Source organism: Tursiops truncatus, chromosome 14 (genome assembly GCF_011762595.2).
Source record: "Tursiops truncatus isolate mTurTru1 chromosome 14, mTurTru1.mat.Y, whole genome shotgun sequence".
NCBI lineage: Eukaryota > Metazoa > Chordata > Mammalia > Artiodactyla > Delphinidae > Tursiops > Tursiops truncatus.
Genome location: NC_047047.1, coordinates 1 through 7,800, shown reverse-complemented (window position 1 = coordinate 7,800; position 7,800 = coordinate 1).

Here is a 7,800-nt window from a genome sequence, read left to right as displayed (position 1 = left end):
GGGTCAGGCTTCGGGTAAGGGTTAGGGTTAGGGTTCGGGCTAGGGTTAGGGTTAGGGGACGGGGACTGTTTAGGGTCCAGGGGAGGGTACGACAACGCTTTAGGGGGAGCGTACGTGTGAGGGCGCGGGTTAGTGTTAGCGTACGGGTTAGGATTATGGGACGGGTGAGGGTCAGGCTTCGGGGAAGGGTTAGGGTTAGGGTTCGGGCTAGGGTTAGGGGACGGGGACGGTTTAGGGTCCAGGGGAGGGTCCGACAACGCTTTAGGAGGAGCGTACGTGTGTGGGCGTGGGTTAGTGTTAGCGTACGGGTTAGGATTAGGGGACGGGTGAGGGTCAGGCTTCGGGGAAGGGTTAGGGTTCGGGCTAGGGTTAGGGTTAGGGGACGGGGACGGTTTAGGGTCCAGGGGAGGGTACGACAACGCTTTATGGGGAGCGTACGTGTGAGGGCGCGGGTTAGTGTTAGCGTACGGGTTAGGATTAGGGGACGGGTGAGGGTCAGGCTTCGGGGAAGGGTTAGGGTTAGGGTTCTGGCTAGGGTTAGGGTTAGGGGACGGGGACAGGTTTAGGGTCCAGGGGAGGGTACGACAACGCTTTAGGGGGAGCGTACGTGTGAGGGCGCGGGTTAGTGTTAGCGTACGGGTTAGGATTAGGGGACGGGTGAGGGTCAGGCTTCGGGGAAGGGTTAGGGTTAGGGTTCGGGCTAGGGTTAGGGTTAGGGGACGGGGACGGTTTAGGGTCCAGGGGCGGGTACGACAACGCTTTAGGGGGAGCGTACGAGTGAGGGCGCGGGTTAGTGTTCGCGTACGGGTTAGGATTAGGGGACGGTGAGGGTTAGGCTTAGGGGAAGGGTTAGGGTTAGAGTTCGGGCTAGGTTTAGGGTTAGGGGATGGGGACGGTTTAGGGTCCAGGGGAGGGTACGACAACGATTTAGGGGGAGCGTACGTGTGAGGGCGCGGGTTAGTGTTAGCGTACGGGTTAGGATCAGGGGACGGGTGAGGGTCAGGCTTCGGGGAAGGGTTAGGGTTAGGGTTTCGGCCAGGGTTACGGTTAGGGGACGGGGACGGTTTAGGGTCCAGGGGAGGGTACGACAACTCTTTAGGGGGAGCGTACGTGTGAGGGCGCGGGTTAGTTTTAGCGTACGGGTTAGGATCAGGGGACGGGTGAGGGTCAGGCTTCGGGGAAGGGTTAGGGTTAGGGTTCGGGCTAGGGTTAGGGTTAGGGGACGGGGACGGTTCAGGGTCCAGGTGAGGGTACGGCAACGCTTTAGGGGGAGCGTGCGTGTGAGGGCGCGGGTTAGTGTTCGCGTACGGTTTAGGATTAGGGGACGGGTGAGGGTCAGGCTTCGGGGAAGGGTTAGGGTTAGGGTTCGGGCTAGGGTTAGGGTGAGGGGACGGGGACGGTTTAGGGTCCAGGGGAGGGTACGGCAACGCTTTAGGGGGAGCGTACGTGTGAGGGCGCGGGTTAGTGTTAGCGTACGGGTTAGGATTAGGGGACGGGTGAGGGTCACGCTTCGGGGAAGGGTTAGGGTTAGGGTTCGGGCTAGGGTTAGGGTTAGGGGACGGGGACGGTTTAGGGTCCAGGGGAGGGTACGACAACGCTTTAGGGGGAGCGTACATGTGAGGGCGCAGGTTAGTGTTAGCGTACGGGTTAGGATTATGGGACGGGTGAGGGTCAGGCTTCGGGGAAGGGTTAGGGTTAGGGTTCGGGCTAGGGTTAGGGGACGGGGACGGTTTAGGGTCCAGGGGAGGGTCCGACAACGCTTTAGGAGGAACGTACTTGTGAGGGCGCGGGTTAGTGTTAGCGTAAGGATTAGGATTAGGGGACGGGTGAGGGTCAGGCTTCGGGGAAGGGTTAGGGTTCGGGATAGGGTTAGGGTTAGGGGACGGGGACGGTTTAGGGTCCAGGGGAGGGTACGACAACGCTTTATGGGGAGCGTACGTGTGAGGGCGCGGGTTAGTGATAGCGTACGGGATAGGATTAGGGGACGGGTGAGGGTCAGGCTTCGGGGAAGGATTAGGGTTAGGGTTCGGGTTAGGGTTAGGGTTAGGGGACGGGGACGGTTTAGGGTCCAGGGGAGGGTACGACAACGCTTTAGGGGGAGCGTAGGTGTGAGGGCGCGGGTTAGTTTTAACGTACGGGTTAGGATTAGGGGACCGGTGAGGGTCAGGCTTCGGGGAAGGGGAAGGGTTAGGGTTAGGGTTCGGGCTAGGGTTAGGGTTAGGGGACAGGGACGGTTTAGGGTCCAGGGGATGGTACGACAACGCTTTAGGTGGAGCGTACGTGTGAGGGCGCAGGTTAGTGTTAGCGTACGGGTTAGGATTAGGGGACGGGTGAGGGTCAGGCTTCGGGGAAGGGTTAGGGTTAGGGTTCGGGCTAGGGTTAGGGTTAGGGGACGGGGACGGTTTAGGGTCTATGGGAGGGTACGACACCGCTTTAGGGGGAGCGTACGTGTGAGGGCGCGGGTTAGTGTTAGCGTACGGGTTAGGAAAGTGGACGGGTGAGGGTTAGGCTTCGGGGAAGGGTTAGGGTTAGGGTTCGGGCTAGGGTTAGGGTTAGGGGACGGGACGGTTTAGGGTCCATCTGAGGGTACGACAACGCTTTAGGGGGAGCGTACGTGTGAGGGCGCGGGTTAGTGTTAGCGTACGGGTTAGGATTAGGGGACGGGTTAGGGGACGGGTTAGGGGACGGGTTAGGGTTAGGGTTCGGGCTAGGGTTAGGGTTAGGGGACGGGGATGGTTTAAGGTCCAGGGGAGGGTACGGCAACGCTTTAGGGGGAGCGTACGTACGAGGGAGTGGGTAAGTGTTCGCGTACGGGTTAGGATAAGGGACGGGTGAGGGTCAGGCTTCGGGGAAGGGTTAGGGTTAGGGTTCGGGCTAGGGTTAGCGTTAGGGGACAGAGACGGTTTAGGGTCCAGGGGAGGTTACGGCAACGCTTTAGGGGGAGTGTACGTGTGAGGGCGCGGGTTAGTGTTAGCGTACGGGTTAGGATTAGGGGACGGGTGAGGGTCAGGCTTCGGGGAAGGGTTAGGGTTAGGGTTCGGGCAAGGGTTAGGGGACGGGGATGGTTTAGGGTCCAGGGGAGGGTCCGACAACTCTTTAGGAGGAGCGTACGTGTGAGGGCGCGGGTTAGTGTTAGCGTACGGGTTAGGATTAGGGGACGGGTGAGGGTCAGGCTTCAGGGAAGGGTTAGGGTTCGGGCTAGGGTTAGGGTTAGGGGACGGGGACGGTTTAGGGTCCAGGGGAGGGTACGACAACGCTTTAGGGGGAGCGTACGTGTGAGGGCGCGGGTTAGTGTTAGCGTACGGGTTAGGATTATGGGACGGGTGAGGGTCAGGCTTCGGGGAAGGGTTAGGGTTAGGGTTCGGGCTAGGGTTAGGGGACGGGGACGGTTTAGGGTCCAGGGGAGGGTACGACAACGCTTTAGGGGGAGCGTACGTGTGAGGGCGCGGGTTAGTTTTAGCGTACGGGTTAGGATTAGGGGACCGGTGAGGGTCAGGCCTCGGGGAAGGGTAAGGGTTAGGGTTAGGGTTCGGGCTAGGGTTAAGGTTAGGGGACAGGGACGGTTTAGGGTCCAGGGGATGGTACGACAACGCTTTAGGTGGAGCGTACGTGTGAGGGCGCAGGTTAGTGTTAGCGTACGGGTTAGGATTAGGGGACTGGTGAGGGTCAGGCTTCGGGGAAGGGTTAGGGTTAGGGTTCGGGCTAGGGTTAGGGTTAGGGGACGGGGACGGTTCAGGGTCCAGGTGAGGGTACGGCAACGCTTTAGGGGGAGCGTGCGTGTGAGGGCGCGGGTTAGTGTTCGCGTACGGTTTAGGATTAGGGGACGGGTGAGGGTCAGGCTTCGGGGAAGGGTTAGGGTTAGGGTTCGGGCTAGGGTTAGGGTTAGGGGAAGGGGACGGTTTAGGGTCCAGGTGAGGGTACGGCAACGCTTTAGGGGGAGAGTACGTGTGAGGGCGCGGGTTAGTGTTAGCGTACGGGTTAGGATTAGGGGACGGGTGAGGGTCAGGCTTCGGGGAAGTGTTAGGGTTAGGGTTCGGGCTAGGGTTAGGGTTAGGGGACGTGGACAGTTTAGGGTCCAGGTGAGGGTATGGCAACGCTTTAGGGGGAGCGTGCGTGTGAGGGCGCGGGTTAGTGTTAGCGTACGGGTTAGGATTAGGGGACGGGTTAGGGGACGGGTTAGGGGACGGGTTAGGGTTAGGGTTCGGGCTAGGGTTAGGGTTAGGGGACGGGGACGGTTTAGGGTCCAGGGGAGGGTACGACAACGCTTTAGGGGGAGCGTACGTACGAGGGCGCGGGTAGTGTTAGCGTACGGGTTAGGATAGGGGACGGGTGAGGGTCAGGCTTCGGGGAAGGGTTAGGGTTAGGGTTCGGGCTAGGGTTAGGCGTTAGGGGACAGGGACGGTTTAGGGTCCAGGGGAGGGTACGGCAACGCTTTAGGGGGAGCGTACGTGTGAGGGCGCGGGTTAGTGTTAGCGTACGGGTTAGGATTAGGGGACGGGTGAGGGTCAGGCTTCGGGGAAGGGTTAGGGGACGGGGATGGTTTAGGGTCCAGGGGAGGGTCCGACAACGCTTTAGGAGGAGCGTACGTGTGAGGGTGCGGGTTAGTGTTAGCGTACGGGTTAGGATTAGGGGACGGGTGAGGGTCAGGCTTCAGGGGAAGGGTTAGGGTTAGGGTTCGGGCTAGGGTTAGGGTTAGGGGACGGGGACGGTTTAGGGTCCAGGTGAGGGTACGGCAACACTTTAGGGGGAGCGTGCGTGTGAGGGCGCGGGTTAGTGTTAGCGTACGGGTTAGGATTAGGGGACGGGTGAGGGTCAGGCTTCGGGAAGGGTAAGGGTTAGGGTTAGGGTTCGGGCTAGGGTTAGGGTTAGGGGACAGGGGACGGTTTAGGGTCCAGGTGAGGGTACGGACAACGCTTTAGGGGGAGCGTACGTGTGAGGGCGCGGGTTAGTGTTAGCGTACGGGTTAGGATTAGGGGACGGGTGAGGGTCAGGCTTCGGGGAAGGGTTAGGGTTAGGGTTCGGGCTAGGGTTAGGGTTAGGGGACGGGGACGGTTTAGGGTCCAAGTGAGGGTACGGCAACGCTTTAGGGGGAGCGTGCGTGTGAGGGCGCGGGTTAGTGTTAGCGTACGGGTTAGGATTAGGGGACGGGTGAGGGTCACGGCTTCGGGGAAGGGTTAGGGTTAGGGTTCGGGCTAGGGTTAGGGTCAGGGGACGGGGACGGTTTAGGGTCCAGGTGAGGGTACGGCAACGCTTTAGGGGGAGTGTACGTGTGAGGGCGCAGGGTTAGTGTTAGCGTACGGGTTAGGATTATGGGACGGGTGAGGGTCAGGCTTCGGGGAAGGGTTAGGTTTAGGGTTCGGGCTAGGGTTAGGGTTAGGGGACGGTTTAGGGTCCAGGTGAGGGTACGGCAACGCTTTAGGGGAGCGTGCGTGTGAGGGCAGCGGGTTAGTGTTAGCGTACGGGTTAGGATTAGGGGACAGGTGAGGGTTAGGCTTCGGGGAAGGGTTAGGGTTAGGGTTCGGGCTAGGGTTAGGGTTAGGGGACGGGGACGGTTTAGGGTCCAGGGGAGGGTACGACAACGCTTTAGGGGGAGCGTACGTGTGAGGGCGCGGGTTAGTGTTAGCGTACGGGTTAGGATTAGGGGACGGGTGAGGTTCAGGCTTCGGGGAAGGGTTAGGGTTAGGGTTCGGGCAGGTAGGGTTAGGGGACGGGGACGGTTTAGGGTCCAGGGGAGGGTACGACAACGCTTTAGGAGGAGCGTGCGTGTGAGGGTGCGGGTTAGTGTTAGCGTACGGGTTAGGATTAGGGGACGGGTGATGGTCAGGCTTCGGGGAAGGGTTAGGGTTAGGGTTCGGGCTAGGGTTAGGGTTAGGGGACGGGGACGGTTTAGGGTCCAGGTGAGGGTACGGCAACGCTTTCGGGGGAGCGTGCGTGTGAGGGCGCGGATTAGTGTTAGCGTACGGGTTAGGATTAGGGGACGGGTGAGGGTCAGGCTTCGGGGAAGGGTTAGGGTTAGGGTTCGGGCTAGGGTTAGGTTAGGGGACGGGGACGGTTTAGGGTCCAGGTGAGGGTACGGCAACGCTTTAGGGGGAGCGTACGTGTGAGGGCGCAGGGTTAGTGTTAGCGTACGGGTTAGGATTAGGGGACGGGTGAGGGTCAGGCTTCGGGGAAGGGTTAGGGTTAGGGTTCGGGCTAGGGTTAGGGTTAGGGGACGGGGACGGTTTAGGGTCCAGGTGAGGGTACGGCAACGCTTTAGGGGGAGCATGCGTGTGAGGGCGCGGGTTAGTGTTAGCGTACGGGTTAGGATTAGGGGACGGGTGAGGGTCACGCTTCGGGGAAGGGTTAGGGTTAGGGTTCGGGCTAGGGTTAGGGTTCAGGGGACGGGGACGGTTTAGGGTCCAGGGGAGGGTACGACAACACTTTAGGGGGAGCGTACGTGTGAGGCGCGCAGGTTAGTGTTAGCGTACGGGTTAGGATTATGGGACGGGTGAGGGTCAGGCTTCGGGGAAGGGTTAGGGTTAGGGTTCGGGCTAGGGTTAGGGTTAGGGGACGGGGACGGTTTAGGGTCCAGGGGAGGGTACGGCAACGCTTTAGGGAGGAGCATACGTGTGAGGGCGCGGGATAGTGTTAAGCGTACGGGTTAGGATTAGGGGACGGGTGAGGGTCAGGCTTCGGGGAAGGGTTAGGGTTCGGGATATGGTTAGGGTTAGGGGACGGGGACGGTTTAGGGTCCAGGGGAGGGTACGACAACGCTTTATGGGGAGCGTACGTGTGAGGGAGGGTTAGTGATAGCGTACGGGATAGGATTAGGGGACGGGTGAGGGTCAGGCTTCGGGGAAGGGTTAGGGTTAGGGTTCGGGCTAGGGTTAGGGTTAGGGGACGGGGACTGGTTTAGGGTCCAGGTGAGGGTACGGCAACGCTTTAGGGGGAGCGTGCGTGTGAGGGCGCGGGTTAGTGTTAGCGTACGGGTTAGGATTAGGGGACGGGTGAGGGTCCGGCTTCAGGGAAGGGTTAGGGTTAGGGTTCGGGCTAGGGTTAGGGTTAGGGGACGTGGACGGTTTAGGGTCCAGGCGAGGGTACGGCAACGCTTTAGGGGGAGCGTGCGTGTGAGGGCGCGGGTTAGTGTTAGCGTACAGGTTAGGATTAGGGGACGGGTGATGGTCAGGCTTCGGGAAGGGTTAGGGTTAGGGTTCGGGCTAGGGTTAGGGTTAGGGGACGGGGACGGTTTAGGGTCCAGGTGAGGGTACGGCAACGCTTTCGGGGGAGCGTGCGTGGGAGGGCGCGGATTAGTGTTAGCGTACGGGTTAGGATTAGGGGACGGGTGAGGGTCAGGCTTCGGGGAAGGGTTAGGGTTAGGGTTCGGGCTAGGTAGGTTAGGGGACGGGGACGGTTTAGGGTCCAGGTGAGGGTACGGCAACACTTTAGGGGAGCGTACGTGTGAGGGCGCAGGTTAGTGTTAGCGTACGGGTTAGGATTAGGGGACGGGTGAGGGTCAGGCTTCGGGGAAGGGTTAGGGTTAGGGTTCGGGCTAGGGTTAGGGTTAGGGGACGGGGACGGTTTAGGGTCCAGGTGAGGGTACGGCAACGCTTTAGTGGGAGCATGCGTGTGAGGGCGCGGGTTAGTGTTAGCGTACGGTTTAGGATTAGGGGACGGGTGAGGGTCAGGCTTCGGGGAAGGGTTAGGGTTAGGGTTCGGGCTAGGGTTAGGGTTAGGGGACGGGGACGGTTTAGGGTCCAGGTGAGGGTACGGCAACACTTTAGGGGGAGCGTGCGTGTGAGGGCTAGGGTTAGGGTTAGGGGG